The 23,864-nt window shown below is 45.5% G+C and overlaps 1 long non-coding RNA gene across 1 annotated transcript in view; it reads right to left on the bottom strand.

Annotated features, from left to right (window-relative positions):
• Positions 1-13,560, bottom strand: part of LOC142065996 (uncharacterized) — a 147,089-nt gene extending 133,529 nt beyond the window's left edge. Inside the window, exon 1 of the long non-coding RNA XR_012663593.1 lies at positions 13,417-13,560. This is a non-coding gene — a long non-coding RNA (uncharacterized LOC142065996). The remainder of the gene's footprint in view (positions 1-13,416) is intronic.
• Positions 13,561-23,864: the final 10,304 nt, after the last annotated feature.

Genomic DNA, 23,864 nt, shown 5'->3' on the forward strand with positions numbered 1-23,864 from the left:
TGTTATTAGTGATTGAAAACAAGTTATTACATATTTATATCAGCCCTGGCAGCAGAGTCTCCCTTGTCCTTCAGCATTAGCAAGGGAAGCTCTGAAGCAGCTGACGCCAAGAAAAGCAGCTGATGTCCCTGGAGAACAGAAAGCAACGAAGCCCCCTGAGAAGGGAGCTGAACTGCTCCTGAAGTCAGTGCAGTTTCAGGGTGGGCAGCGTCTGAACTTCTGCAGAGCTTATCAGTGCCTGTTGCTCACTCCCCTCCCAAGATGCTTTACCCTTTGGATGCAGTCATCACTGTATCACACCAGTATCACGCACAGTGGATTACAGTAATTAAAAAGCCTGCCACACTCTTTGCTGGAGTAGGTAGCAAGGTACAGAGCTGCTGTCCCATACAGTTCAGCCTAGAGTCAAGTGATTGCTGTCTACAAGACTAATACAACAAGATGAAAGGTGCTTTTTACGGAGTGGGGATTATCTCCTACTACCCAAATCCAGCACAATTTGTTCAAATCCCCAGACCTTCTCTTCTTAGCATATCCTGGGCTATTTACATTTTGTTTAGGAAAAGAAAATGTTCTTGGGAAAGCCAAATAAAATTAAACTGTACCATAATTCCAAGATTAGGTTAAAAACACAAACAAGAAGTTTTATAGTAGTATCAGTGTGCCCTGGCCTTGATCACAGCCCTGTTGTGCTAGGTGCTATAAAAATGTGGAGTAAGACATCCCTTGCCCTAATGACACAGACGTCTCTTAGGCCTTCTAATCCTCTCTTTGATGAGACATGGTGCAGCTTGACTGGAAGGCCTATGATTTAAAGTCTTGCAGAGGGGTCTAGCCAGCAACAGTAAAGGAAAGGCCCAAATAGCTCCTATAAAGTATTCTACTACTGAGGAAATACTGCTAAATTGTTTGTTGAACCGGCTTAAGATATTTCAAGTTTGCAAAAGAACACCAATTTTCAAAGAGTAAAACTGTTGGGAAGTGATTTAACTATTATTTTGCCAACATGAAAGAGTCCAGCGAAACATCCAGTCCAATAGATAACTAGAGAAAAGGGTCATTTTTGCAGAACTGTCATTTTTCTCCATTGAGAAATTCCACATTCCTTCAGAACTCACTATCTCTTGTCAATCTTTTCACCAATGAGATAAGAAGAGTCCAAGGTAACTGAAAGGTAAGAACTGCCTTTCCAAACGATTTAGCCTTTCTTCCACTGAAATTTTGATTTTTAAAAGTTTTCACATATTTCAAAGCTGGGAGGAGTTTTAATAACTTTTCCCCTACTCTATTTTGTTAAGTAGATAATTCTTCAAGCCAGTGACTCTTATAGTCTATGTACGGACTTATACACAACAGAATCCCAATTTCCAACAGTGAATTAATGTTCTGGAAGTAATTAGAAAAAGTCTTGTTTTTTAAAATCCTGATTTAGGATTGTGTGGTGCTAGAGATGTTTGAACTCCATCAAGAACAAACTCTGAGTCTCATTCCTCCAAAAACACTCCAACACAACGTTTTCTCCAACCCAAGGTCAATGACTCTCTTAGTATTAAAAAAAAACAAAAACAAAAACAAACCAAATCCAAACCCCACAAACCATCGAATGATACAGCTAACACAACCTAACACATCCCAAGCAGCCTTAATTCTGCCTAAGGGCACTGTTAGCCCCCTACTTTCTGCAGCTGTGGAGAAGGAAGTTAAATGCAAATCACAAAGATCTACACTTATCTCCAACACAAGTATGAGACCCACACAGGACATTGCTCTTTCCATGTTCCACCCACCCCACTCCTCTGGCTTCCCCCTTCAGAGAGGGTCTTGCATCAGTTGAAACACAACCTGTGCTCCCCGGTGGAAATGGAAGGTGCTGTGCTCAAGGCAGGACAGCCGCCAGCGTTCAGGAGGCTTTTATTTAACCAGGTCCTGTTAAGCAGCTGTTTCCTCAGGTTGGAAAGGTGCTTAGGACACACATGAGAGAGACAGATGATCAAGAAGAAAGCACTGACTGCTCTCAGAGGAATGGGAGATGAAGGGATTACTTTGTCTCCTAGTTCCCGGTTGTTGTCAGCTCAGCTTTGGTTCGGGGGCAGAGAGGAGGTCGTTCAGACACCATTAGATGGTGCTTTTGCTCATTTCCAGTGCTGCTGGCAAGTTTCCCAGCAGGCAGCACTCAGAGGCAGTCACACCATCAGAAACCAGAAGAAAGCACAGTTCAAAAACAAGGAAAAGGGCAGGGAAATTTAGTAGAAATGAAGAGGTCTGAGGAGGTGCAACTTTATTAACTCCTGTTGTGCCCACTCCAGACAGAACAGTCTTTGACATACAATCTCCGGGCACCTCACTTGGTTGCCTTGACAAATGGCGCTCTCCGATTCTTAGAGTGGAAGAAAAATAATAAAAAAAAAAACCCTACCCTTGGGTCATGCTACCCATCCAACTTATAGAAATCATTTATCATTTATCTGATAGCTTAAGCATATCTGCATAAGTTACACGCAACCAGAGGAGCTCTCTATATTTCACAAATCCTTAGCAATGCATTTTTTAATAGGAAACATCAATCCCAAGTAGCCCGAAGGAACAATCCCTCTTTAATCATCCACCACACTGAGGACTAATTTTAGACAAAGGCTCAACGCTCCAAGTCACCTATACCGTGTAATAATGCAGATGATTCCTAAATTCACAGGGAAAGGTTCAATCGCCTTTTCAAAGCTGGATTGCAGATCCTGCGTTAATTACTACGGGAAATTACATCTACTGTAATACTCAGCAAGGCTTTACAATAAATGCTGTCTGATCTATTCCTGCTCAGCCTTGAACTCTTTGTGGAATATTTGTAAATGTAATGGGTACTTCATTTTCACCACTGCTCCTGAATAATTCATAAAGTGGAAGATCCTTGCATGGTTCCATGAATTGAGAGTCTTGGCGTATTTTGTTCTCTATAGTTAATGGATTAAAACAGTTTTTTTCAGCTATGAAACCAGGTAATTTATCACCACAAAAAGAAGCACGTTCATACATCACTGGCTCAACCTAGAAACACATCTGTGAGTATGGATAGCAGAGCTTAACAACCAACAATTTTTAAATCAACCTATGTTGTCCAAAAAGCCAACGAAGCTGCAAAACGAAATGCTGAAGAACTGTCTTGGATCAGTCAAAATATTTGATTTCTTTTTTTCAGGTACTTCATTCAGGCTCAGCTTTTTTTTCCCCCCACAAAACAGTATTTTTGAAACATTTTGAAAAGAGAAAAAGAAATAAATCAAAACTTCTTTCCGTTCAGAAAATGTCATAACTGGGAGCTCCAGCACTTTCAAGATATTCCTCCCCAGCTCCCTTCCAAGCAGAATTGTCAAAATCAGTAAGATTTCCTGAGCAATTTCTGTTTCATCAAAATGACATTTTTCAAGACAAAACTATTGTGACAAAAAAAAAATCCAAACCAAAACTCAAACCTGAACATCTCTGATCCAATTGTCTTTGACAAAAGAGATGTCTCAAAGATGCAAAACCTTTCTTTGGGTGAGTCCCAGAACATTGGTACGACACATCAAGGTTGAGCATGTAAGTTCCTCTTAGGTAACCACAAAAGAGAAATGAAAACAACCTGAACCCCAGAGGCCAGAGATACATTCAAATATGTTCAGAGCCAAGCAGAGACTTCCCGAGACTGCAGTTCTTACAGCAACTTCCCCACTTTAACAGAGGAGATTCCAAGTTCCAACCTTAAAATGCAGGAACAAGAACAGTGACACCGTGTCAGTGTCCCTCTCTGGAGGTGTGCACTGACCTCTCTGTTCCACACTGATGCAGGATTTGGTGTTACAGCTCCTTCCATGGGTGTTGGAGCAACTTGCACTTAAATCTCTGGGTTCCTGTCTGCTCTCGTGCTGGCAGTGTTAGCCCTTGCCAGGCACTAACTCTCAGTTCCCACCTGATCACTTCAACTCGAAGTGAGGAGTGCCCAGCTAAGTAAACAGCTGCATTGTCTCTATCAAATGAAATTAATTCATCAGAGGAAAATCCAGAGCTCTCACACAGTGTTGGAGTTTTTAAAGGCTGTGATTCCAAAGCTTCACTGTGGGGCACCACCTGCATTTTCTCAAGGTCAGCAACAAATCTGCTCAATTCACATGTTAAAAATGACTCCTCAAACCCCTCTGCCAAGAGAAAATGCCCATGAACTCAGCTGGGGAGATCAAATAATTTTCTCTTCGGCTCAGTCATCATCACCAGCCATAAAAAGATTCCCTGGGCCATGTCAGACACCTCCACAACCCCTTTCCCATAAAAGGATAGCACAGCTGTAGCTCAAGGCATAGGCACAAAGTCAATCAGGGTATGTAGACAGCCTTCATTTGGACGAAAGTTCGTAATTCTGTTGGTTCACAAGGCAGAGAAGACTGCTGTGCTCTCCCACAGCGGAGCTGATTCTGCAGGGATAACAGTGGTAAAGATAGTGAAAAGAGCCTCTGTTTTTTTCCTCCAGAAAAGCAAATGTGACTCAGATGCTCGCTGTTTGCTTTCAGAGGAAGAAAGGGTCATTTCTACAGAGTCACTCTGCTGACCTTCATCTCTCCAACAGCGTGATCTGGGTTTGGGTTTTTAAAGCGATGCTGCGTGTGCTGGGGCAGGACAGGTGCTCGACCATTGAATCCCAGAGCAAGGAGGGAGATCTGAAATGGCATAGTGCAACAAAGGGTCTGTCAAGCCAACACGTGCTGCAGAGAACAAATTTTCCATGTTGAGTAGAAGAGGTCACCAGTATCGCAGGTGCCTGTGATGGAGCAGAATAGCTGCCTGTTTCCCAAAGTCACAGGGTTGGGTTTATCCTTTTAACCAAATTCCAAGCCATTATCTTTGCCAGAAGAAAATGTCTTTTTTTGTCCTACACAGATTTGCAGAGTTCAGGGACAGAGAAGGCGTAATGTAGTGCAAAACCTCATTCCTTTATATCACAGGCACCACATTTTTCTTGCTAAGCCCTACAACAAACCCTCCCTGGACTGATGCAGCACATGCTTAACCCACATCAGCCAGCCAGAGTAACTTTTGTGTGAGCAGCTATCTGCTTACCGCAGGAAAATTTCCTTGCAAATCCCAAAGCCTATGAAAAACTCACCAGATTTTGCCAGTGATAAACAGGATAATGCCTGCCCAGCAGAAACAAGAAACGTGCCAAGACGGATAGCTCTAGAAAATGGAGTGTTCTGCTCCAATTTAATTAAAAAGGTATTTGGGAAAATGAAAAGTGCATCACAGAGCTCAGTACTATCTGAGGTAGACACTGAGCTTTGCATGCTTTAAAAAGCAATTAAGACAAGAATCACCATTAGCCTAGGGGCAAACGCATGAAAAAAAACCCACAAGCTGTTTTCAGCCTGCAGGCAAGAAAATTGGGGGCAATGCCACCCCAAGCCCTGTGGTCAGCATGGCTACCAGAGCATCCTCCGCCTCGAAGCCCAGGCTGAGTCTGTCCTCCAAAGCAGAGCTGTTCAACGCACAGGAAAGCGAACACGGACTGGCTTTTTCTGATCAAGCTCAGTCATGCTCTGCTATCTGTGGGCAGCTCAGTTTGATGTGTGACAGGACCATGATTTATTTACACAGTTTTGAAATTCTGGGGCCTAAAACAACTGAATTCAGAGAACAGGTTGCATGAAACAAGCAGGCAAGCGGCAGGGCATCCTTCCTCTACCAGGCTCATTGGATGTCTCCAGCTCCCTGATTCATCTACCAGGAAGGGATGGGCATGTCAGCCCTGTCTCAGTGGGGCCAAGGAAGGCTTTTCTGTGGCTCCAGTCCAGAAATAGGAATGGATCTTCACAGATGATACTGCTTCCATCAGCAGGGACCCAAGCAACAGGGCAAGCACCATGCTGATTGCCCCCTTTGGGGCTAAACAGGGCTGTTTAGCAGGTGGAAAGAAGATAATATTTTTGTTTCCTTTCATGTCTTTCCTGCTTTCCACTCACACCCTTTCACCTTTGCTGCTCTTTTTCCTCCAGGTGGGAACTTCAAAGTAGGCAGAAAAATTGTCAGACCAGTCTGGAAAGAGAGATTTCCCAAGTGACCTGTCTCAGCTCCCCATCATCCACCCATCCAAACAGTCCTGAGCACCAGTTCACAGCCTGGGTGTTCAAACAGAAGGCCAGTGGGGTAAGCACCCTTCTGTTCACAAAAAAAGAAAAAGATCCTTCAGCTGGTACAGCTTATCTCACTCCAAGCTTTTGCACCAAAACTACTTCAGTTGCTGGAGCTGCACTCCCAAACTGTATGGACAGGAATCTCTTTTAGACAGAGACAGTACACATGAGTGATGCGTTACCCATTTTACAGCATGAGATTGCAGACCACCAGACACAAAGGGAAACTGAGGTACAGCCATTGCACCACCCACCCAGACTCACCTAGCAAACCAGCAGCAAAAGGAAGAGCAAAGTAAAATGTCCTACATTAATTTCAGCGGTATTTTCACAGCAGCTGCTATGCTTGGCTGGAAAGAAATTAAAACGGTGGTTAAGGTTATGATTATATTCTGCAGCCATGTTTGACTGCAACTTAAACCAGCCCTTGTAGGGCTGCCAGGCAGAAGAGAAGGAAAAGTCTTCCTCCTGTCTCAAGGAAAGAGACAGCTCGAGGTGGAACCAGAGGATTAATGTGCTACACCGAGATTCCAGGGTCATTGCCTGACTCTTTTCTGAAGGCAGAAGTGCATCCCTCTGCCTTCTATTTTGATCGTCACTTATGCCTTCAGCTCGGTATTTGGTTGCCCAGAGCACACTTAAATATTACCAAATACTCTCCACTTATTTTGGCTTTTGGTTTCAATTGCACGACCATTAAATAGCCAGAGAACCCAGATTGTAAGATGACCCCTTCAAATGTCTGCACAATGAGACTGCAGCTAAAGAAAAAACATCACGGCCAGAGGTGAGAGTCTGAAAGGGAATTCCCTCCTGTAGGTAGTACTGGCTGAACATCTTTGTCTGCTCTCATCATGAACAAAAAATTGAAAATCTCTGAATAGAAATGCCAAGAATTCACTTTGGAAGCATGTAGTTCCTCGTTCCTGATAATTATCCAAAAAGCAGAGATATAAATAAAAATATGGTAAATGTGTTGTTTCCTTATTGCAATGTAAAGTAAAAATTGTGTCTCACTCATATCAAAATAAAAGCATTTGTTTTGACACATTCCAGTTTAAAATGATGCTGGAAGAGACATGCTTCCATTCAATGTTTTGATTTTGACAAAAATGTTTTAGGGAAAAAAAAAGTTTTCCCACAGTTTTTTCTGCCAGCTCCCAGTGGGATCAGTCAAAGCTTCCTGAAGCTCAGAGTCATTAGCAAGCTGTCACATAGCTGAGACCCTAAAATGCATTTGACACATCAGATCACAGTTGTATCAGACCTGGCAAGCGTGCCCGTGCTGGATCTTCACATCTAACTCTTGGATCAGACTCCTTTAGGATTCACTCTCTTGTCTGATAGAGCAAGCAAAAGGAAATTAGCCTAGTTTATCCCCTACCCGCCCCAGCCAAAACCACAGGTTCGTCTGCTGTGTAGAAAGAGAAGTTTATGGAGGATCTCATGACATTCCCACTGTACAAAAAGCAGTGTCACATGCAGAGAAGAAAACATATCATGTTTTCTTTATAAGCATGATGCTTATAAAGAGGCAGGCTCTTAGGGTTCTAGTGGGCACACCTCAGTAGAAGGGCCTCTGCCTGGTAATGTCACATCCTGAAGATCCCGTGTAAAAGCTGCAGAGTGCAAAACATACTGGTCTTGGCAGAGCTCAGGGTTGGAGTTGACCCATCTGGCAGTTGACCTTGCGTTTCCTAGAGAGCTAAGCTATTTTCAGATTGGCTGTTTAGATCGCAAACCTCTCCGGCTGTTCTCTCTTTGAGTATCAAGATAATGACTTTCTGGGAAAAAGATTGTTCCTGTTCCAGTACGCAAACCCAAGGCCTCCACAACATGACCCCACACTCAGTTTTCTTGTCGTAGTTGAAATAAACATATGTTCCAACAGCACTGATGCAAGTCTAAGTCCAGGTGGTCACACAGAGCTGCTGGTGTAGGCAGATGTCCCCATTTATATAACAGCAGTTTTAGGGCATGGCTTGTTTGCCTTTTTCAGACAGGTAATCCCATCAGTGCTTCGTGTGGATTTCTGGCTGCTCTCATGGCTGTGATATAGAGCTTGTCTGTATGTCACGGAACTTTTGCCGGTATCCTCCCCAGAACGCCTTTTCCTGGCTTTTCTTTTCCTTCCCTGATGGACATTGGGACTCTTCTGAATGACAGTGCTCTCACAGAGGCCCCCATGACATGCACAAGGGAGAGCCTTCCAGCTGATGTGAAGTGGCACAACTCCCATGGCACATCTGCAGTGCTCAGGAGCACTGGGAGTCCAGCTGGATCCCAAATACAATCCCTTATTGTTACCACTATGATCCTCCCGAAAAAGAGATCAGGTTCTCCTCAGACAGGAAGCATCATAAGGGGCACAGTGTCCTGTACCCTGAACATGAGACTAGGAGCTCAGAGCTCCAGCTCCTCACACTGACCTTGTCCTCAATGAACTGGAGCACCCTTGGTTTTTAGGGTATAGACTTCTGCATCATCTCTGGGAACATCCTACCTTCTCACGTCCCACATTCAACTGAGACTGAAGTTACATTAACACATAAAAGTGTCTCATCCCAGATCCAACTAAAGCTCACTCTTTTCATGAAAGGACCTTTACTGTGTTTTTTCTCCCTGCAGAAACTTGTTCTCTACGAAGAAAACATGGAATAAAACACAATGAGGAATGGACATTCATCAGTCTACCCAGCAATGCCAAAACTTACGGGTGGATCGCCCAGACACCCTGGATCATCATTAGCTATCAGGGTATTTCAGTCAAGTTTGCAGGATGCTTTATATCAGTCAGGAGAGACTTTCTAATCAACGGACACAGTTTAAAGCATTTTGGATGGGGAAGCACGTATGTAGGAACGTGAGCCTGAGCACAGATGTATAAAATTGTAGGTGATCAAAGGTAGTGTATCCAAGGCAGGATTAAAAGACATTTAATACAGCTTTTCCCAATAAGCCTGAGAGATGAAAGAACTGCCACAAGGCCTTGCTGGAGGCTTAGAAATTGCTGTGTGAAATCAGCTGCAATTGGTAATTAAATGGAAACCTTGGGGGTGTTCTGAAGACTGTTTTCATAGCCTGGCATAAGGGAACTCATCTTTAAATTACACAGACTTTTACCTTCCACGGAGGTGAAGGTAGAACACCATCCTGCTGCTCCTACATGTCCTGCCTTAGAGCAGCTGGCTTCATGCATGAGCAGAGATGGCTCCTCAGACCTCTCTGCGAGAGGGTCAGGGTACATGATCCAACAGTCTGAGCTCCTCAGGACACTCCTGTCTTACCTGCCCTCAACTGACCTAGCTGTAAAATGGGTAACGCACCACTCACACTGAGTCTGCAGGTGTGGCCAGGTGCCACAACAACTGTGCCCCCGCCTCACACAACACAGAAAATCAGCTATGCTATAGAAGTGTCCCAGCAGGTCCCAGAGGACCTCCTCCTTCTTGGAAGTGCACACAGATCCTACACAATTTCTTCCAGTTTAGGTCTTTGCTCTGCTACAGGGAGAGCCCAAGGCAGGCAGGAGATCCCTTGGTTGACTGGGATGTGGGGAGTAAAAGGAAAATCCTGGTCCTGATAAAAGACAGGAGAATGACTGTGCTTTATTAACCGATGATGATAGGTTGGAAATTCTGAGTATGCACAGGAAGGTCAGGGAGGGAAACCAGACCACAGCAGAAAGCACAGCCTCATGGGCAGAGCATCCAAATGGACCTCAGGAGATTTTGGTCAGACCCTCAGCTCTGCTACATACTTTCCTCAGTATGGCTGAGACATAGCCCTTCACATGGCCCATTTCTTTTCTCTTTTCAATAAACTGGGTCGGTCTTTTTTTATCTATTTGCAAGAATCGATTATTTACTGTTTCCTTGCAGAGTTCCTTGGGTAACAAGAGCCATAAACAAAGCAAACCTTCTACTTTGGATTGCAGTTCTACAGTGTTTAAAATGCATGTTTGATGCAAAGTGCTTTGTTTCGTATTGTAGCCTTTCATTTCTAGATGGCATGACAGTCTTACTCTGTGGCAAAGTACTCTTTTAGACAAAGCTGAATCTGCTGAAAAGTAGCACTGGATATCCCATTTTCAGCAGAACAACATGCAGCAGGTGAGGGCAACTCAACTCCAGACAGCTCGTCAGCTGCTGAAAAACAATCTAACAAAAGAAATGTTTGGAAAAGAATTAAAAGGAGGTTCAATTAAAAAAAAGTGCTAAATCTCTGCTGAATACAAGGCAGGTAGCCAGAAATAGCTGCCACTGGGAGAGATCGACAGCTGATATAAATAGTAGTGACTCATGGTGTAATGGCGATCCAGTTCAGAGAAACAATTCCCTAACAGTTGCTCAGGCAAAGCCCTCTACACCAAACACCTCTGAATGGTGCAGGCCTCTAGGAATCTGGAAATACAGAGGTTGGGATAATACCTCTCAGGCAGAAAGCCCTTTGTGCCAGTCCCCTGTCTACTAACCATCCACTGCTGTGGACGGCTTTGGTTTGTGGCCTGGAACAGAAGGATTTATGCAGTGCATCAGGACACTCCCAGACAGATGTCAGAAAAAATCTCCATGCATCAACTCTGGTCAGCTGCTGCTGAAACCTCCCTCCCCAAAGTCCCACCCTGAGGACCTCACACTCACACGTTCTTTTAGGGAAATGTGACCCACACACACATATGGACTTTGGGAAACAACTAAGTGTCCTTTAATTTGCTAAGGACTATGGAAGCTCTGAGCAGAATGTAGCTATATGCCTTCCCAGCTGTGAACCAGGACTCCAGGCCTTTCTACCCACTGGTTTGCAGAAGTTGCCTATTTACACCTGCTGGAAATGGCACACAACCACTACAAAATGTTTGCCAGCTGTATTTGGCCCTGCAAACTCATACAGAGTAAAGTTCTCCTGCATGTGTTATGCAGCCACCAGTGTTCAAGTGCTAAACATTCCCAGAGGACATGGGCACAGACACACCCTGCGATTCTCACTGCTGCCTGCCTGCAGTCAGAACCCATGGGCAAAGCCACACCGACCAGAAAGGAAGGAAGCAGGAGGGAGAGATGGGAGCTATTCATCATAAGTCCACCTGACAGCTGGACGGCTTCCCTGGGATGCCAGCTGGAATTTTGACTATCTGGTACTTGTAAATCCTTTACCTTCCTTTTACTTTTAGGGTCCTGGTAGCTAGCCCTGGAGGAGATGCCAGCTCTCTGCATCCAGCACTTCCAGCCTCTGAAATTGCTTCCTGCCCTGTGTTGATGTTGAAGTCAATCCCAGAGGCAAAGCAAGCCTGAGAAACAAAGAAGTATGAGCCAGAACAGGCAGGCCAGCAGCTGGGATATTGCACAGAAATGGCAGTCTCCCCAACACAGTGATGCTTTCATTTCAACTGTTATAAATTTTTTGCCCCTCCATATAATTCTCTAATAATCACCCTATTAACAATGTTCCATTTGCCACACAACTCGGGATATTAATCCTATTAGTTGGTACTAATCCTCTGCAAAACAAAATAGAAATATTCACTCTCTCATTTTCTCAGGGTAAAAAAAACGAGAGAAAGGTGGGGAAAAGAGAAGACAAAGATACTTTCAGAGGTTTGCTGTTTTCTAAGTTAATTGAATGGAACTGGGTCTCCTGTGGTCTCCATATAGGATTCCATTATCACGTAATGGGGTGTCACATACAGCCTGTTGATAAGAGACAGTCTTTCAGATTAAGTATTAACTATCATATTTGGAAATCATGCATTTTTCTACCCATTGGGGCATCAAAACCCAATATCCCATTTCCCTTTCCTTCCCCCAATGCCTTCTTCCTTTACTACACACTAATTAAAGAGCGGGAGGGGGACCGGTCTGTGCTGCCGAGCCCTAGACAAACTTTGCTGAGTAGGGAAAAAGTAATGAAGTGAGCATCCCAGAGAACAGAGCTCTTTCCTATAGGCTTTCATTTTTCTCCTACCCCCTCTTGTGCTGTATTTTTTCATACTTCTGTGAAGAATTGCTAGCAGTTTCCATTCTCTCCTGCTCCACAAGGTGAGACTGGCACCTACTGGAACCCTCCTGGAAAGGCTGAGACTGCAAACAAACAAAAAAGCCCCTTTTCTCAGCCTGGTTGTCTCCAGCTTCATGTTATTTTTCCCCCTTCATCAGACAAACAAACAGCTCAGCAGGCACAGCAACAGACAGCACATGCTGGAGTAAGGATTTGACATAGCTCCATTTTTTAAAGGTGCTCAATTTTTAAGCTGTTTTGTGGTAATTAAGGGTAACCATCATTAGTCACTTCATTTGTGTCAGCCCATAGGGAGGGAACCACAGGCACAGGTCCTGATAAAGCTCCCAAGGTTATTCTGGGTCTTTGAGGCTCTTCACTCTTCTCATATGTCTGAATACCTAATGGAAGCAAGAGCAAACATCCCTCCAGGTACAACATCTATCTTCATTAGTTTCGCCTCCCCTTCCCCCACACACTGTAGGCTGGTACTGAGGATTTCCTCATGCGATGTGTTCACATGCTGGTCCATCCTCTGCAATTTAGATTTAGACCCCAAAATGGTGCTCTTCCACACTTCTCCCCTAGCCATAGACTTCTTCGATGTCCCCCCTCCAAAGCCTCATGGGCCAACCTCAATGGAGCAGCAGCTTGGCTTTATTCTGCCTCTCTCCCTCCTCCCATCTCTCCTTGCCAGCCCCACTCCCCAGCCATAACACCAGCCTTGTTCCCACTCCAGACCTCCAACACAGCTCGTACAGACCTCCAGCAAAGCCCAGCCACCCATGGTCTCCAAGCTTCTGAGCCCTGGAGAACACATCCTGAATCCCTCACTGTCTGATCACCCAAGAGAGCAGCTCTTTCACAAAGGTTCCCTGCTAGTTTTGCTCTGTACCTCACCATGTATTTTATCATTTACTTTGAAACACAGAGCAACGTGCCTCCCAACTCGGAGATCACCACACCAAAAGCCTCAAAATAGGCATCACAGATTAAGCAAAGGCACATAAAACAGGGGAGAGGAAGAGCTGCATGCCACGGCATGATGTGAAAAGGTCAGAAGAGAATAAGAGAAGAAAAGCTGGAGAACAGACCAAATCCAGCAGATTTTTAGCTGAACAAAGTGCAGCTGGAGGCTGGGAACATCTTGTGGACTGGAGCTGCCTCGATTATAGGGCTGCAGCTCTTATTAAGGGAAAGTCTTCCCTCTGTTTACATCTGCCTACCCCCAAGGCTGCTAACCTGAGCACGCATGACTCACCATTATAAATAAAGCTGTCCCAACACAGGGCACCAGACACCTCCTGATTAGCAAGTCTCATCCACCCTCTCGCAACCTCTCCATTAGGGAGCTCTGGCTCAATAGACTCCCCCTTTGTCTGAGAAGCAGCAGCTTGTCAGAGACCTGTCAGCACCAACAGATGAGGCCGGCCAGCGGGAGCTGACTCATGTCCCCCAGCTGGGGATGTTTCAAATGGTCCTCTGTCCTCAGAAGCAGCATGCCCCTGCTTCAAAAAATACAGAGTTCAGCATGTCATAATTGCTATGGGTTGCACAAAGAGATGTTTGTTTGGACAACTCTCCAGAGCAGCCTTGGCAGTTCTGTGTGCACAAGGTGGGGTGAGATGTTCTTCTCCACCTCCCAGACTGATTGTCTCAGCTGGGAAGGAATCAGAAGCGCACGGTATGGGGACGCTCAGCAGGCTGCCCTCAGTGTGTGTGGCTGAGGGTGGCAGAAAGAAATAGAGACTCCTCCTTCCAACAGAGCTTCAAGATGTCCTGCTGCCTTCAGGAGCATATTGGATAATGACCAGAAATCGGATGTACTCAAGAGAAAAAGGGGCTCCGTTACACTGATGCAAGCTTGAAAGGGCTGTTACAGCATCTGTGAAATTCCTCTGGATTTACATGGGGGTAAAATGGAGTAGATACTCCACTCAGCTGGACTGACTGATAGCATCTACAGCCACTGATAGGAACTAGGACAAAGAGAAGGACTGGGTCCAGGGGAGTATATAAGAGTTCAGCCACCAGCCAGCTCATTACCTGGCAGCAATTCATAGCCTGGTTCTGAAATCAATAGAGGCTGAGAGCACTCAGCAGACAGACTAAGCCAGGTCTGTAATTTACTGTAATTCTGAGCTGCTAGATTACTTTCTTCAGGTTTTCCAAGAGAAATAGTTAGTCACAGTGGTGAGTTACTCCCCTTTATAGGCTCTGTTTTCCATTTTTCCCCTTCCTGATTGTCACCCCGACTTCCTTTCCAGTCCTGGGGAGCAAAGAGTGCTATTCCAGCCTCCCAGCATGGCCTCTGCTACCTCAGTGCTCAGTCTCCAGGAAGAGAGAAGGCTTTGTTGGTTTTCAGAGTATAACTTACTCTCCAGCTTCATCAATGTCATTCCTTACCCCTACTCTGGCAGCTACACAGGTATCGGAAGAGGAGCCAGCTCTACTGATGCTTCCAGGAACAACTACATCCCAACCACCACTAGGCTTCTTGCGAGATCCCACAGCCTATGGATTCAGCCAAAGAAGACCAAATACTCAGGCAGAGCATTTAGTGTCTTGGATTATCTTCTCACCTGTGTTTGGCAGCACACCCTTAGAAGACCCACCTATAGGCAGCACGTATAAATAAGAGCTGCTCCGGAGAGGCCTAAGATAGACTTGATGAGACAGTGTCATTCCCTTTCATGGTCCACCTTTGGGATTTACTGCTCCAAATGCCAGCATATGCCACAGGCCCTCTCTTTTGCAAAAGATGATGTTCTAAAGGTATCACTTTGTGTAGCTGGTGACAGAGCCCACTTGGGCTTCTTTTAGGATGGAGAACCACCCCCAGCATAGTCTCAGATCTGCACTGCCAGAAAACCATAGCTGGCTATCTCGCTGCTAGCAAGAGCTTGGGAAAGAAGGATTTTGACCTCTTTCATCTTGACTGGGTCAAGGAAACACTGGCTCTGGTGATAGATGGTTGACTGTAATTCCTGCCTACTCATTTAATGAGCGTGAACAGACAGAAGCATGAGCATGCTCAAATGAAAAAGCAGCAGGCAGTAGTGGAAATCCCAGAAGCTCTACTGACCAGGGAGGTATCAAGGGGAGATACTGGCAGGATATGAAGGACCACAGGGAAGAAACCTGGGGCTTTTCCTTGGATGAGAGCTGAAAACAAAAAATCACCTCCACTAGCTGTGCGGTTTCAGAGGCTGAAACTGTGCTGCAATGAAAGAACAGCCCCCAGAGTAGCATAAACCACAGCATGTGCCGTGTCCTGCCAGCCTGTCCACAGGCAGCCTACCTGCCATAAACAGTAGGGTCGATCGGGCATGGAGGAGAAAGGATGGGGTCCAGCCATTCCCAAAGCTACTTTTGCAGTCTTGCAACATGAAAGCCAAATAAATCTGCTCCTAAGGGAACCTCCCATCCAACCACAGCCAACACAGCACAGAGTTCAAGGCCCGCATAGACCATGTGGTCTGATCTCCTGTCTAAAAAAGGGTGGCCAGCAAAATTTCTCTTTCCTGACCCCAGTAACATGCCCCAAAATCAAGAGCACACAAACCCTACCCCTCAGCTCAGCAGCAGCCCTGCCTCTGCAAGACCACGTAGCCATTAGAGCATTTTCAACTCAGAATCTGGTGGTGTGAGTTACGGGGCTCTCCACATGCTCGCTGGACCTGGCACTAACCTCAGGCCCCCAGCCTGAGGGCCAGTGGGTCAGACAAACTGCCTCTGCTGACAGGGGAGCAGTGTTGTGTAGCCAACAGGGTGGAAACAGGAAAGGCCAAAGTGGGCCTGCAGCATTTCTGGGCTCCTGCACAACCAGCAACAAGGCAGCTCCATGGCTGCTGAAGCAGGGAAGCAGCACAACGGAACACATCCAGGTTGGGCTGTCAATGAACAGCCTGCTCCGAAAGAAGAGGGACGCATTGCGAACTAAGTCCAGCCCTCAATGTCTATTTCTGATGTAGCAGGAGTACCCTCTAGTGGGAGAATAGCTTGGAGAAAGCCTTTAAAATCATTACATACACACACAAACGCAGGATTTTCAATCTCAAAAAAAAATGCACTGAGAGTGAGCATAAGACAAACAGAATGGGCTTGAAAACAGAGGGAAACATCGTGGGGAAGTAAAGGTATAAAGTCTGGTTATCACTTACAGTGTTATTTTTTACTTTGCCAAGAAAGCCATCTAAAAACATAGTCAAAACAGCTTTTTCAAGTATTTCCGTGCAGGGAGAGTGCTGGGTTGGAAACCAGATAGAAGTCTACTCATATTCATGAAGCCAAGCCAAGATTGTTTAAATACCCAAAGGTCACAGAAAAGCCTACGGCTGTGTGTCTTAATCCTGCTTACTGCTTGAAAGCTTCTGGGTGTGGAAGTAGTCTCTGTACTCGTGGCAGAAGCCCAACACGTTTCCTGAGGACATCAGAGCCGGTGAAGGCGTTTTGCTTTGGCTCATGGCTGAAAGATTTTGCTGTTAGAGGAGGGGGAGAACTGGGCAAGGACTGATGCATTGGACATAAAGGATGCAAAGGATGCTGTAAACTGTATACAGATGGGATCAATATGCTCTCCCCAGTGACTCGCTCTAATATCACACTGACACCGCAGTGACAGGTGCAGTATTAGAACCTCAATAGAGTGGAATTATGTAGTACCTTCGGGGCCCTTCACATGCAAAAGCCTATCTCACCTGAATGTTATATATAGATCCCTTCATCCACTGGTGAAATGCACCTACCTCTAGGGAGAGGTTCCTGGTGTCTAAGCCTCCAGCCCTTCTGATTTGGGCAAAGATAAATACAGTCAGGGATTCTGAGCTGTTTTGTTTTCAGATTAAAGATCTAAGCACTGTTTCCTGCAAAACAGCAACTGTAAAGAAGTGAGTGGATTTAAAGAAACACAATCCACTTTTACAGCCAGGGATAGGAAGGAAACTGAAAAAGTCCATGCCAGGCTCAAGGTGATCTTTTCTATAGAGATGCAGGTCAGTTAAGCATCTGACAGAAATCCGTGCTGGTAGTCACACAATCAAGGTAAAGCAGGCATGAGAGTTGGGAGTGGGAATGCTTTGCAGATCAATTTAGAAATGGTGGAAGAGGTGACAGGTAGAGGAAAGCGGTGGGTTAAGCCCAGCATCCCCTCTGGGAGATGGCACAGTGCTCCCTCTGCATAGCCATGTGCAACCCACAAGTTCCCTACTTTCTTCAAGCTCCAGTTACTCCTAGGAAATTTGGCCAAGGCCTCAGAGTCCCAATTTCTGGTTGTATCAAATTCCCCTTTGGTCCCACCTTGACCTCAAAAAGCCTCCTCCCAAAGACAATGCCCCCCCACAGCAGAGCTCACTGCTACCTTCCTAGGCCAGACTCGCTACCCACCTGGCTGCTTCAGTCCACAGAGACTTCTCAGCAAAGCACTGACCCAGCAGGGCACAACATGAAAATCATAGTAGCATAAAAAGATGCCACTCCTAGGCACTGATTCCACCCTGGATTCTGCTTCATTCACTGGGAAGCGTCCTGGAAAAGATATTTACTCACCGAGCGAGCAGAAGGGAGGAGCCTGGCCCAAGGTGACTGGGCTGCATGCAGAACTGGACCAGAGCCCAGACCTCTCCCAGAGGTATTCCTCTACCAGAGGCAGAGGGAGGGGGAGATTAGCTCTCTGGAGGGTTACTCTGCCTTCCAGAGCAGAAGGCTGTGAATTCCCCATTTCCCATACTGCACGCTCAGTTAAAGTGACAGATGACTGTATGTGTGCACGAGCCTCCATCACTGTGGAAAGGATAGTGCAGATGATGTCTTAGAGAGAAATGAGAAGTTAAAAAAAAAAAAAAGGAGAGAAATTTGACGTAAATGAAGGAAAAAAAGGGAAGAGATTCTTTAGATACCAAACATGCCACTGCAGAAACAGGGACACGCCTAGGGAAAATTTTTAAAAGTTTAAAGGAAAAGCAAAGCTAAAAAAAGAAGAAGAAAAAGAAAAAGGATCCTATTAAGATTAATGCTTTTTGGCTCTCCAACTCCCTCCAGCATGGCTCTTCCATTTCCATAAACCCATTATCCTCACTGCTGTTTCACTTAATTGGAAAATGTCTGTTGCAACCTAGCATGTTCCAAGACAAACCTTGGATGTATATGTAACAGGCACTTAAAAGTTTTCAAATATTTCAAATTTGCTTAACAGAATTATGTTAACAAAAAATGTGTGATTTTTTTTTTAACAAAACAAAAAAACACACAAAAAACCCCAAAGCCCACAATAGTCATAAAACGTGTTCACAGGGCTAGAAATGCTGTTACATTCTTCCTGATCAGCATTCACTAAGCTTTTATGTGCACACACCATTATTGCCAGGGTAGAGAAGAGGGGAGAATAGGAAATGACAGTAAATGATTTGGCTGGTGAAGGTCAGGGAACTGAAACAAGGATATTAGTTTCACTGCAGTGGCACAGTGACAGCACACTGAACAGGGAGGTCATGCTCCAAGTCCCTTCTGAGCAGCACCCCCATGGGAAACCCCTGAGCTGTGCTTGGGGAGGGCAGGGGCGGGGGGGACAGAGGAGTGTTAGGGGCAGTGAGCAGAGCTCCAAGGTGGCTGGGCAAGAGCTAACTTGGAGGAATTTGGGACTTTCTGGTGGTTCCTGTCAGTTCTACAACTCTAAGAAGACAAGCTCCTTTGCCTCAACTTCTTTTACTGTATTCCTTCCCTCCATCCCCACCAACCTCTCACAGAGTAGCCAGGAGCTACTGGGGTGACCAAAGAACCAAGACACATTATGTGGACTCAGATGCTTACTGTGGGAGGTGGCCTGGTGCTAGGCTCATCAGCCCACCAGGCAGGCTAGGACCCAGCTTTTGTCACTGGTTGGCTACAGGACAGCAGGACTTGTGGGAAGCAGAGCAGGAATCAGATAAAGTTTTCTACCCTGGTAAGTGGTGGCTCTACTGGTTTTTAGCTGGTAAAGATCTCAGCGAATATTTTGGTATGCATGTAACAAGTTTACAGGGTCGTTTAGAAGATAATGGCTAATTTTTCTATTTTCACGTGTCCTGGCTAGTCTCATCTTGGTTATATTATCTTGATAATGAATAAACTCTGCTAATTCTTGTTTTGTACAATAACCTCCATCATGCCACTAGTGCACATCACTATTAAGACAGAATTACAAAGATTTCAGCAAGCTTTATAAAGCTCTTTGGGGATGAACCCCACTGTACCCAATGTAAGTGCCAACCCTGGCCCTGAAAAGCTGTGTTAGGGCACAAATCTCTCAAATATTTGCTCTGCTCTCCCTTCCACTACATCTAGGCTGCTGTCCACAGCCATCATTTGCCTGCTGACCTACTCACTGTGTAATGGTATCACACCACTTCGAAATATGAGATTTCCTCTTGCTGTCTGTGCATCTGGCTCAGCCTAGCAATGCCCATGAAGAGAACACCCGAAATGATTCCCATCTGCAAGAAGTGCAGGAAATCCCCCTGACAGTGTCCCTGAATGCGTCAAGAGACCCGCCAGTGGTATTCCTGGTGTTGTACCTTCATCCTGCCTGTTCTGTGAATAGTAAAGAGCTGAATATGCCGGGAGTTGTATCAAGTGCATCACAGCATCTTCCCCTCCAACTTCGTTGTCCTTCCTCATCCACACCAACAAACACCTCTTCTCGGACCTGCCTTCGCCTGGCTGGGGGAATACTGAGAGCATGTAATCTACAGCACAGGCTGAAAGTAGAGGCAAACCATTTTCTGGCAGCAGCACACAGGCAGCAGTAACCAAGCTGTCTCCTGCAGAATGGCATTGCCTGTGCCAGGGCCGGGCTCTGCATCATCATGGACATTTACTGAGATCGATAGCTGCTCCTCTTCCAGCACTGCCTAATAGGCACTAATCCTCCATGTAAAAAGTGCTTGTGTTGCATAATGGTCCTTGCATCTCAAGTGGAAACTGCTAGCTCCTAAAGTCTGTTTGGAAGAAGGTTCATCAGGCCCAATGAATGAAACAGCAGCAACAGTGATGGAGACAACAGCAGATGGTGGTGGACTGCCCAGAAGTCTGGGCATCCAAAGCAGGACCTAGACTTTGAGGATGGCTCCTGGTGGGTTTGTGAGCAAAACAACCAGATACCTTAGGCTTCTTGCATTGCAGTTGAGTGAGAGGTCTGAAGTGGGGAGGTGGCTACCCACACTTGGGCTGTCCAGGCTGAACTGAGAACCCCTTTGCTGTAAGGGAATGAAGAATGAGAGGGCTGTCAGAGGTAACTGTAGCTTTGCACTATTTCCAAGGCAGCACAGCACCTACAGTCCAGCTCTGTGTGCCACATCTGGCAGATAGAGCTGAAAAACAAAGTCTGTGCTGAAGTCAAAGTGTGAGGGGGCACACAGTCCTAAAGGAGGTTGCAGAGCATTAACACCAAAGGGGGAGAACCAGGAAAAAGGTGAAATGAGGATTCCTGCTAGCCAGGCAAGAGAGAACAAACTCAGAATGCTTTTAATACACCAAAAAATTATGACACGGGGAGAGAAATTTAGCATGTTTTCCTGGCAAGTGCAAGTTGACTCCAATGGTCCCGCACCACACTAGTTCTGTCTCTTCCTCCATAAAGGCATTAAATCAAATGTTGAAGCTTCTTTTCCAACTAATGATATTGTCACCAAAAACCAGGAATAAAACTCCATAACACTGGATGTACTAAAGAGCAGGCATTACTTTATTCGGCGCTGGGTGCATGGGGATCTCTCCTGCTAGCATGCACACGTACTATAACTCCTTTTTGACATTTATACATGAAAGTTAACACACCACGCCTATCTAATACGTAATTATTGACCTGACTGAGCATCCCTTTCTTCCACTGGTCTGTATCTTCTGCGCTTAAATTTAGAGCTACAGTGTGATTTTAATTCACTGTGCATGCTCAAAAGGAGTGGGGGGGTTAGTCCTTTCGTCCCTCAACTGAGTCAGTGGTCACAATCTCCCCCTGCAGAACTACCTTTCCCTCAGTTACTGTGACTCTCACTGGTTTCATTGTTTCATGGTTGTGCCATTCCTCGATCATCCTTGCAGGAGAATGTTTCCTTCTGTTATCAGTCCTTGGAGTTTCTCAGCTTGTGAACCATGAATTCCTTTCACAAGTTGGGTCATTGAGTCATTTGTATTTCTCAGGATGTGGGTTTAGGTTAATAATGGCTCAAGCTGCAAGTTTAACCCTTTAGTTATTTACAACAATATGATGCCATTGTTCATGCTGCTGGCTGCTTTAGATGCAAGTGTAACCGAACTTTCCTGTAAGAGAAACAAGGTCCTGAAAGAGGCTCACTTCTGCTATGGAGTAAGAACAGAAGATGCCACGGAAATACCAAAACATTTAACAAAAGCAACCAAGACCTGCAACCTACAGAACAAGGATGTATGCCTTACGGGACACAGACCTAGTACAGTCCCAACTTCCATTCAGCCACAGCTATATGATATTTTTCACCAGCTTTATTACTGGGTAACACTAAGGCCTGATATGGCTGGTAGAAAGATCTGCTCAGTGCCCAGTTAGGAAAATGCTTCTCTAACTTCTGCAGAGGCTGCAGGGCCACACTTCATGTGGGAAACCCACAGTTAATGGGCAGCCTGTTGCTCTGTGCCGACGGAAAGCACACGCAGGTGTGGAAGGTACGTACCAGATGTGTGTGCGTGGCATGAGCAAATGTAGTACAGAGACTGAAATACAGTCACATCTTTCCCCTCCCAAGCATCAGGTGCTGGCTACAGCCACCTCCAGACAGTCAGGACACAGGAAAAAGTCACTTTTGGTTTATTGGTAATTCACACAGGGAAGAAGAGGCTAAGCTGTCCAGTGACAACCCAAAAGCCAGGCAGGGAGATGTAGAGAAGAGCAGCAAATCAGGAGGAGATAAATAGAAAGATCTCCCCACAATTCACAAACTCACACACTCACTGTTTCCTTCCCTCCTTCCCCCAAAACTGCAGTTCTGCTTAACCCGAGAGGCAAATTTATTGCTCAGCACAGATGTCCAGACAGTGCAATTTATTGTTTCAAGACAAAGGCCAGAGATGATAGGTCGCTACACCTAGATTTTTTTTTAACTGCCAAGACAAAGGGTTATGATATGGTCATATTGGGAGCATGAGGAATGAGCAGGAAGAAACAGAAACTTTGGAACACAACCAGACAAGGCAGCGACTAAATTGACATCTGATTTGGTAGCACAAATGTTTTGTAGGGCTTTGGACTACATAAGCAACTAATTTCCTCATTTAGCTAGCTCTAACTCTTAGTGATAACTTTTCTTCTGCTAGTTACAAAATCACTGGCCCATCTAACTGGCATTCAAACATCTACAGTTCCTGATACAAACATAAGTGTTTTTTCTTAAGCGCAGCACTACATTTTATTGAGGGAGAGATCGTGTGTGCTCCCAAAACAACAGGGTAGTTTTACAGTCCTGTAAGAGCAGAGGAAATTGCTGCTGCATAGCACAACATGCCCGTGACATGTGAACAACCAAACCCAGTATGTGTTATCTCAGCATTTTTGCACTGCCTGCTCTAAACCTGCTGGTCCATCGCACTGACAGAACAGCAACTCTGCTATCCACTGCCCTGGGGCTGTTCTTCCCATCCCTACCCTCCTCTGGGTCCAAACACGATTTCCCAACGCGATTTCCTCCTTCCCCATCACAAGAAGAAAAAAGCTTCTTCGCTTTCTCCTTTAATGGAGGCTGCACTTGATGAAGCAGCACCGTTATTAGGGAATGGACTGTTAACAGCATTTGGGCATTTCTTAGTAATGAGGGCAGTGAGATGGAAGGGGGGAAGTAATCAAAATACACGTACCAGATGGGCTATTTCAGACACATTTTTCTCCTTTAGCACCTGTGAAGGGCATTGGCTTTCAGCAGGGACACTTTTTGTAATGAAGTTAAACCCACAGAGCATGGTGGGACAATTTGTATCTGCCCATAGACAGGAGGAGGGAGGGAAAAGCATTGTCTTCAGAGGAGTTTTCTGGCACTAACGGGATTCTGCCTCGGCTAGGCCCAGGGGCTGAGAGCCTGTCCTGGTTTCAGCTGGGATAGAGTTAATTTTCTTCCTAGTAGCAGGTACAGGGCTGTGTTTTGGATTTAGTATGAAAATAATGCTGATAACACACTGATGTTTTAGTTGTGGCTAAGTGGTGCTTACACTAGTCAAGGACTTTTCAGCTTCTCAGGCTCTACTGACTGAGAAGGATGGAGATGGATAAGAAGCTGGGAGGGGGCACAGATGGGAGAGCTGACCCCAACTGGCCAGAGGGGTATTCCATACCATATGGCGTCATACTCGGCGTATAAACTGGGGGGATTTTGCCAGGGAGAAGTGACCACGGCTCGGGGACGGGCTGGGCGTTGGTTGGCGGGTGGTGTGTAATTGCATTGTGCATCACTTGCTTTGTATATTTTTTAACATTATTATCGTTGTTGTTGTTATTGTTATTATTATTTCTTCCTCTGCTGTCCTATTAAACTGTCTTTACCTCAACCCATGGGTTTTACTTTTTTTTTCCTATTCTCTCCCCCATCCCACCGGGGCAGGGGGAGAGTAAGCAAGCGGCTGCATGGTGCTTAGTTGCCAGCTGGGGTTAAACCATGACAGAGCCCATTTCTCTACCTGTCCCCACCACAAGCAGAGGTTGATTCAGTCTCC

The sequence above is a fragment of the Phalacrocorax aristotelis genome, chromosome 18 (genome assembly GCF_949628215.1).
Source record: "Phalacrocorax aristotelis chromosome 18, bGulAri2.1, whole genome shotgun sequence".
Lineage (NCBI taxonomy): Eukaryota > Metazoa > Chordata > Aves > Suliformes > Phalacrocoracidae > Phalacrocorax > Phalacrocorax aristotelis.